We start from the raw sequence: 9,458 nt of genomic DNA on the forward strand, positions 1-9,458 counted from the left end.
TGAACCCAGTGGTTTCCTTTAAAGATAAAAATCTGTTCTAACAATCTGTTCCAAGTGATACCTAAGCTAACAAAGTGATGGGAATTTACTAAGAGAGTAAGGTCATGTTGTGGGTGCTCATGGAACCCAAGGAAATCAGGAATACAGCTGGGTTTTTGGAATAGCCTAGGACCAGCGACCCAGACTCAGGGATACTGAGGAGAAACCGGAAAGCTCTTTCTCTTACCCGTCTCTTTTTCACTTGTTCCTGGGCGGTCCACATGGCAGATAATGTCTAAATCAAATAGCTCCTGTGGTTTCATCTTTGTAGAAATAAGAAATCAGATCATCATTAGGTTCTTGGTTATGTTATCAAAAACCGACCTCCGCTTTAGAGTCAAAATAGAACACGAAGACGGAGTTTGAGATAAAGAGGAATAACAGTGATGTAAGAAAAGATGTTAGGGTTCGAAGCCAACGGCCAAGATAATTCTTGAGATGTCTGTGGTGGAAAAAGGTGGTTTTATTACAGCACAGGGACAGGACCCATGGGCAGAAAGAGTTGCATGGGGGTCATGAGGACCAGCAAGTTGGGAGGGGGCTAGGGATAGCAAGCCTCCAAGGTATTTTGGACCCTGAGGGAACTAGCTATCATCAGGAAAAGGTCCTTTATTACTGTTTAGTAAAAACTCAGTCATGAGACTCTTCAAGTGTGTATCGGTTGGTCATATGCTTGGGGGATGATTGCCAACATGTATCTTGGAGTTTAGAGATAAAGGAAGTTTCCAAAGGAATTTTTAGATGGTAAAGTAGACTAACAGTATTCTAGAGGTCGGGCCGAGATTGCCTCTTGCCCTTAGCAAAGTATTAACATGGAGGCAGCTGAGTTCCTTAGAGGAATGTCACTCTGCCTGTTTCAAGGACTTGTCAATGGGCTGTGAGTAGTAAGGAAATTGAGTAATGTTTCTTCCGCTTTTGTTTCCCACATCAAATAGTTTTATTGCTTTGCTGGGCAAAGGAAGCTGCAGCAGGCTCGGAGGAAGGGGCTGGGTGGGGGGATTATAGGGAAATACAGGATCTAGCCAGTTTCAACAGGAGCTGTGTACCGGCTGCCATCCTTGTTGGTCTTGTTCTCAGGGTGGTTCAGGGTTCCTGAAACAAAAGACCAAGGAGGGAGGAGGGGAGCTGTGCAGAAGAGAGGGAAAAGGTTACTAAGTTTAAAATTGAGCCTTTTCGTGGCCTTAATACAGCCTTTTTGATTTTTGTTCAGCTTTATGCTTTTATCTGGTTTCAGTTACAGTTTCATATTCCCCAGGGACATTGTTCATTTCCCTGCATTGGGTCAGTTTCTCTTTCTGGACTGAACAAGCAGAAGGTACACTTACCCGAGAAGGGGAATCCCTGGGCTGTAGGAAGACAATCCAAGAGGGTGTGTGTGGTATGAAAGGAAATCATATTTGGTCTTTGAACCCTGGTCCTGAGACATAGCTCCTCAAACCCTTGGAATTTCCCGAATGATTGGAGGGTCTTTTGTCATTCATAAGAAGGCTCTTTTGAGCTCCTGTAAATAAGGTGACTCAGGGTGGGTCCCTAAATAGGGTCTGAGTGGAGCTGGTCACCAGTCCCCACTAACACCAAGTGAATAGAAGGTTGGAGCTTTCAGTTCTGCCTACTGGCCTCTGGAAGGGAAGATGGAGGAGGGGTGCTGCTGCTGCAGCTCTGTGAAAGCTCTTTTTTTTTTTTTTTAAGATTTTATTTGTTTAAGTAATCTTTACACTCATCATGGGGCTCGAACCCACAACCCCGAGATCCAGTGTCGTATGCTTCGCTGACTGAGCCAGCCAGGTGCCCTTCTGAAAAGTCCTGGACAAGACTGATAAGCTTCCCGGTCAGTGAACACATCCATATGCTGGGATGGTGGTACACTCCAGTTCCATGGGGACCTTTTCAGATCTTGCCCTGTGTACCTCTTCTTCTGGCTGTTCTGTATCCTTTATAGTAAGCTGGTAAATATAAGTAAATGTTGAGTTCTGTGAGCCACTCCTCTAGCAAATAAACCCGAGAAAAAGATTGCGGGAACCTCCCGTCTTGAGCCAGTCGGAAATACAAATGACAATCTGGACTTGGCATCTGAAGTAGGAGGGAAGGGTGGAGTTTTGGGAGAGTGAGCCTTTAATCTGTGGGGTCTGCCCCATTCTCTAGGTGCATAGTGTCAGAATTGAGCTAAATTGGGGCGCCTGGGTGGCTCAGTCGTTAAGCGTCTGCCTTTGGCTCAGGGCGTGATCCCGGAGTTCTGGGATCGAGCCCCACATCAGGCTCTTCTGCTGGGAGCCTGCTTCTTCCTCTCCCACTCCCCCTGCTTGTGTTCCCTCTCGCGCTGGCTGTCTCTCTCTCTGTTGAATGAATAAATAAAATCTTTAAAAAAAAAAAAAGAATTGAGCTAAATTGTAGGACACCTAAGTCAATGTCTGCTGAGAATTGGAGAATTGCTTGGTGGTGGTGGAAAAACACACTGGAGTGTGTATTCCGCTGTGAAGTGTAATTGGGATCTACACATTGTGTGTTCTTATTTTTAAAAAAGTGGAGATATAATCTAATATTGGATAAGATCATAAATTTTCATTATATGCATTAATACTCATTAATTTGATTAATTAATGTCATTATATTCATTATTTCATTATGTTCATTTCTTTAAACTAGTGACTTAACTCCTTCCTTTTTTCCAAGACCTCTGAGAATGTGATTAAAGATATCTACATTGAAAAATTACACATACATACTGATATGAAATCTTGGGGTCTGGTAAAAAGAAAGAATTCTTGAGACACCTTTGGTGGAAAAAAGATGGTTTTATAAAGCTCGGGGGCAGGACCCATGGGCAGAAAAAGCTGCACTCAGGTTGTGATGATGACTGATTATATACTTTCAAGTTGGGAGGGAGTTAGGGATAGCAGAAGTCTCTAAAGAATTTGGAAGCAAGTTTCCAGGACCTTGAGGGGTCATTTACTACTGTCTAATAAAACCTTAAGTCATGAGACTCTTACAGAAGTATATCTGTGGGCCTTATGCTTGGAGGATGATTCCAACATATGTGGGGGGTAGAGATAAAGGAAGTTTCCAAAGGGATTTTTATATGTTAAACAAGACGTAACAGCATCCAGGCCAGACTAATGTCAAGTTAAGTTTGCCTTTTGTCTTTTGCAAAGTATTAACATGGAAGCAGTTGAGTTCCTGGAGGTAGGTCAGCCTGCTTATCTTAAGTACTTGTCAATGGCTGCAAAGGAAATTGAATTTTTTTCTTTTGCCTTTGTTCTGCACATCACACACAAAGTTACAAATTTTGTATAGGTTGAGAATGTCGGGTGCCTCGGTTTAAGAGTTCTGCTACACTCTCGGACTTTGTTAGCCAAATATTCTAATTTCTTTTGAGAAACACCCACATTCAATAAGGTTTTATCCTGCCTATTTTTTTTTAAAGATTTTATTTATTTATGTGACAGAGAGACAGCCAGCGAGAGAGGGAACACAAGCAGGGGGAGTGGGAGAGGAAGAAGCAGGCTCCCAGTCGAGGAGCCCTATGTGGGGCTCGATCCCGGAGCGCTGGGATCACGCCCTGAGCCGAAGGCAGACGCTTAACGACTGCGCTACCCAGGTGCCCCTATCCTGCTTATTTTTAACAGTTTTATGTGGGTACAATTAACACATAAATTATACACGTTTAGGGTGCACAATTTGAAAACCTGACGTGTAAACACATGACACCATCACCACAATCAAGATAATGAATTATCTTGATTATCTATCTCTCCAGTATTCATACTGTCCTTTGTAATTCTGCCCTTCTGCTCCCAATCTCTGAGTTCCTTTCTGTTTATTTCATAGAATTTTTTTTAAGATTTTTTATTTTATTATTTATTTGACAGAGAGAGAGGCAGCGAGAGAGGGAACACAAGCAGGGGGAGTGGGAGAGGGAGAAGCAGGCTTCCAGCAGAGCAGGGAGCCGGACGTGGGGCTCAATCCCAGAACGCCGGGGTCATGACCTGAGCCAAAGGCAGATGCTTAACGACTGAGCCACCCAGGTGCCCTGATTTCATAGAATTTTAAACCATCACAGCACAACTATTTTGAGATTTACTCATTTACTCAGTGGTTCAGTTCTTTCTCTGCTGAGAAATACTCCATAGATTGTGTAGATGTAACACAATCTGTCCACTCCCTGTTAGTGGACATTTGGGCTGCGTCTAGTCTGCAGCTCTTAACAAATGAAGCTGCAAGACTGCTAGGATGTTCATGTATAAGTCTTTGTAGAAACATTTGCTTTCATTTCTCTTGGGGAAACCACCAAAACTAAGAATGGAATGGCAGGGTCATATGGTAAGTATACATTGAACTTCTTTGGAAACAGGCACACTTCTTCAGGGTGTTTGTCCCTTGATTACATCCCCACTCTTGGTGCATGAAAGTCACAGTTGCTTCTCATTCACGGCCGCTGTTGGCCTGGCCACTGATTTTAGACATGCTCAGTGTCTCATTGTGAGTTTAATTTGTATTGTCCTAATGACTGCTGATAAACGTCTTTCATGTGCTTGTTTGCCATCCTTATATCTTAGTGAAGTGTTGGTTCAAATCTTCATTTTTAATTGGATTTTCTTATGATTGAGTTTCAAGAGTTGTTTAGTTTGCCTGTAAGTTATTTATTAGATATGTTAAAGTTATCTCCCAGTATGTGGCTTGCCTTTTCATCCTCTTTAACAGTGTGTTAAAAACATTCTGTTTTTAATGCTACTCCTCAAATATATATATATATGGATTTTATTTATTTGACAGCAGGAGGGGGGGGAGAAACAGACTCCTCAATGAACAGGGAGCCCAATATGGGACTTGATCCCAGAACCCTGGGATCATGACCTGAGCTGAAGGCAGACGCTTAACCAACGGAGCCAACAGAGCCACCCAGGCACCCAGCTCTTCCTCATTTATAGATGGTCAAATACAGGGGCATTGATTAGGGAGTTCTGGCTAATCACATGGTTAAACCGACTTAATCCTCTGTAGCTTCCACATACAATTTATGTGTAGTTCTCTTAATACCCATGTCAATTTCTCATCCCTAGCCTAAGCTTTCTTGGAACGTGCTTCATGGGAGTGGAGTTTTTTGTTTGTTTTCTAAACCAAAAAGTCTGATGTCAAAGTATATTTTTTTAAAGTATAAAACTGTCATGTAACTATATAGTGAGCCCTTGCCAAAGATTTATTTAAGTTGGTAATTAAGGAAACCGCAGGCTATAAACCTGATTCAAAGGAGTACACATCAGAAAAACTTACACTGTCTACATGTTTCCAACTAACTTTATGTAGAGTCTGGTTCCTGACTGATAGTAAATAGTAGGTCAAACAGAGCTGCATCACCTTGTAGAAAGTCAGATGGTCCTTCGGCGGACTTGGTAGACAATGCCCCAGTAAGACTCTGAAAGAGCATTGTAATCTTTCCGCCTTATTTCTAAGTTCTGGATACAGTTTCCAAATATTTTTTGTATTTCATTAAAACCCTGGCCTATCGAAATATGGAATACAAAGTAGGCTGCAGGGAAGGGAATCAGCCAACCAAGTGACAGAACTTTTTTTGGTGAAATCCAGTATGAATATCCAACTCGTGCAAACCAGGCTCTTTGACTTGCCATCTCGAAACCCAGGGAAGTTCCAACCAGACTATTGATGCAGACCATCGTCTGCAACCAAGAGCTGCTGGGAAACCAAACCAGAGCGCTCTCTGGGCAGTGGTTTGGTAGCTGCGCAGAATTGCCCCCAGGACAGTTGATTCAAGAAGCAGGCGTGTGCCAGCACGAGGGATTTTTTGGCTCAGGCCACCTTTAGCTCAGGAGGCTGAGAAAGGCAGAGGAAAAGATTGTCCCCAGAAGCCTTCACAAAGAATGCAGCCCTGCTGGCAACTTGATCTTCAACTATAGTTCAGGAATACATTTTTGTTCTTTTTTTTTTTTTTTAAGATTTTATTTATTTATTTGACAGATAGAGACAGCCAGCGAGAGAGGGAACACAAGCAGGGGGAGTGGGAGAGGAAGAAGCAGGCTCACAGCGGAGGAGCCTGATGTGGGGCTCGATCCCATAACGCCGGGATCACGCCCTGAGCCGAAGGCAGACGCTTAACCAATGTGCCACCCAGGTGCCCCACGTTTTTGTTCTTTTAAGCCACTAAATCCGTGATAATTTGTTACAGCAGCAGTGGGAAATGATTACAAGACCATATGTGTTTTCCCAAACTATTAAAGATCAGTGAACTAGAGAAAATCTAGCAGATTTTCTTGGGAGAAACAGTCGATGTGTGGTTTTCATGGCTATTCCCAACAGAAGAAAAACTAGTTAGGTATTAAATGAATCGAGCTTTATAAATTTTAAAACCTCATTTTCCTTTACATTTTTAAGTTCAACGTTGTTTCAATTTTATTGAGACATAATTGGCATACGGCACTGTGTGAGTTTCAGGTGTACAGCATCGTGACCTGACTTCCATACATTGTGAAATAATTATCGTGATAAGTTTAGTTAACATCTGTCATCTTGTACAGATAAAAAAAAAAAAAGGAAAAAGTTTTTTTCTTATGATAAGAACTTTTAGGATTTACTCTCTTAGCAGCTTTCGGATACACCATTCAGCAGTGTCTACTGTAGGAATCATGTTGGATATTACATCCCCAGCATTGATTTGTCATGTAACTGGAAGTTTGTACCTTTTGAACTACCTTCAAAAATTCAATTTATAATCTTAAATTCAATTTATAAATAACTATTAAAATGTTCATAGTTCTAAGAGTTGGCTTCGAGGAAGCTATTATTTAGTCCATTATTAAACATAGTTGATTAGGGGTGCCGGGGTGGCTCAGTCAGTTAAGCATCTGCCTTCAGCTCAGGTCATGATTTCAAGGTCCGGGCATCAAGCCCCTCACGCCCCTCAAATCCTCGAGCCCCTGGAGCCCTTAGCCTCAGTTGGGCTCCGTTCTCAGCAGGGAGTCCGCTTGTCCCTCACTCCCTCTGTCCCTCCCCGGCCCCAGCTCGTGCTCTCTCTCTCTCAAATAAATATAAATAAATAAAATCTTTTAAAAAACATAATTAAATCATCTTAAACAATTTTGAAGTATATCTAAATAAAGCATATCTAAATATAAAGATATATTTGAATATTTTAAATACTTCAAATCTGACCAGACCTTCCCATGTGTTTAGATAATTCTAGTAAATCTAACAAATGTATTAAATGTAAAAGAGCCTCACTTTCTTAAAGATTCATTCTTAGCAAAATTTCCCATAACTTTTTCACTTAAAACCAACAAATAAAAAATCGTTTATCTCTTCCTGTATTTTATTTTATTTTTTTCTTTTTTATTTATTTATTTGACAGAGATAGACACAGCCAGCGAGAGAAGGAACACAACCAGGGGGAGTGGGAGAGGAAGAAGCAGGCTCATAGCGGAGGAGCCTGACGTGGGCCTCGGTCCCACAACGCCGGGATCACGTCCTGAGCTGAAGGCAGACGCCTAACCGCTGTGCCACCCAGGCGTCCCTCTTCCTGTATGTTAAGTTAGGATCATAAGTCAGTGTGTTAGACTCAATATGACGAATCGTAAATATTACACATATTCTACATACTCAGTAGGCATAGGTTCTTCTTAAACCTCACACGAAAGTGTTATACTATGGGTTTGACTTACTTAACCTCCGTATATTGACTCCTGGTTTAAAAGACCCTTCTTTGTTTAAAAAGGACCCTTCCCACTGAGAAAACAATTGTGTAGTCCTAAGCAAAGTTGACTTCTCATCTTAGTGGGGTGAGATTTTCAAGGGAATTTTGCAACTTGGTGCTCTAGTTTCCGGAGAGGATTCTTCTGGCACAGAAACAAATACACCATGAATTCTGTGATAGAGAATCCATGCCTTCCAAAGTTGGTGATTCTGTCATTTCTTTCTAATTAATAACCTTATTTTTTTTGGTAGATGACGTTGTATATAACGAAGTCAGAAAAGTTTATACTTGATAGGAATTGTCTAATCTATTTATTGCTTGATTCTATTCTGAATTATTTTCATGTTCTATTTAAATTACAGCTGGTTGCATTCTGCCCATTTAAAAAAATGGGATTACTTCTGGCACTGGATTCAGTTGCCAAGCCAATGGGAAATGGGAAGCCATTAGACAGTTACTGGGGAATTGGTAGATAGATGAGTTGTAAGCCACAGTTTTTAAGACTGTGTTTGAGAGGATCAGATAACTAATTGTCATAAGTTAAAATAACATCTACCATTTTGAGCATTCCACATGCCCTGCCCTTTGCTAATCACTCTATTATATTAGCTTCATTTTGCTACAACAACCTTATGAAGGCAAAAGTGTTTATTTCTTTTCTTTTTTTTTTTTTTAAAGATTTTATTTATTTATTTGACACAGAGACAGCCAGTGAGAGAGACAGCCAGTGAGAGAGAGACAAGCAGGAGGAGTGGGAGAGGAGGAAGCAGGCACCCAGCAGAGAAGCTTGGTGTGGGGCTCGATCCCAGAACGCTGGGATCATGCCCCGAGCCAAAGGCAGACGCTTAACGACTGAGCCACCCAGGTGCCCCAAAAGTGTTTATTTCTTTTCTGCAGTTAGGAAGCAGACGCTGAGAGGTAAAGTGACCTGCCCAAAATCACAAGATTAGTAAGTGGCACAGCCAGGATTCAAAGCAGGTATCTTTCATTCTAAAGCTATTCACTATCATGGAGAAAGTTCTAGAAGCTTTTTGTGCTGGCTTCCTTTTCTCCTAATAATAGAATGGAAGGGAAATGAAGAAGTTCCCAACAGATATGCTTTGCCCGATAAGGAGGCACAGACGTAATGGAAGTTCCTTGGCAAGAGTTTGGATTCTGAACAGAGATCCTGTTCTCAGAAGAGGCAGACAGGGCTGGGAGAAGGATTCTCATTTTGGGGGTAATATTAACTATATGCATGACGGAACTAAATAAGGACTCTAAACTCCTGTGCTTATAAACGAAACAGAAGTAAAAGTAAAGAAAAACAGTGGCTCTTTTTTGAAACCTGTTCTTTTTTGTTCCTTCCTTCCTCATCGGCATTATAATTTCCCTGTTTTTGTGAATGTGTAACTTACATAAAGTCCATAAAACAATGGTACAACTAATATAAGGTGAACCTATGTCCCCACTACTGGTCATTGTCTTCTTAATCTATGCAGTGTTCCTCCCTGAAAATGGCCACCTTCATATGTTTATGGCCACCACTCCCTTTGAACGTATTCAAGACCATCTTCTGCCTTCAAAGGGTGGGCCTGGGGCTGTGACTGATTCTCCCCCCAAAGAACCCACAGAGCTCTTCAGAGAAGGGTTTGCACATTATTGTGATAAGGAGAAATCTGTCGGGGGAAAAATCTTTAATCTCTCATCTTCATCCTTTATTTCCTGGATCCTGTGGCAT

This window comes from Ailuropoda melanoleuca, chromosome 15 (assembly GCF_002007445.2).
Source record: "Ailuropoda melanoleuca isolate Jingjing chromosome 15, ASM200744v2, whole genome shotgun sequence".
In the NCBI taxonomy this organism is placed as follows: domain Eukaryota; kingdom Metazoa; phylum Chordata; class Mammalia; order Carnivora; family Ursidae; genus Ailuropoda; species Ailuropoda melanoleuca.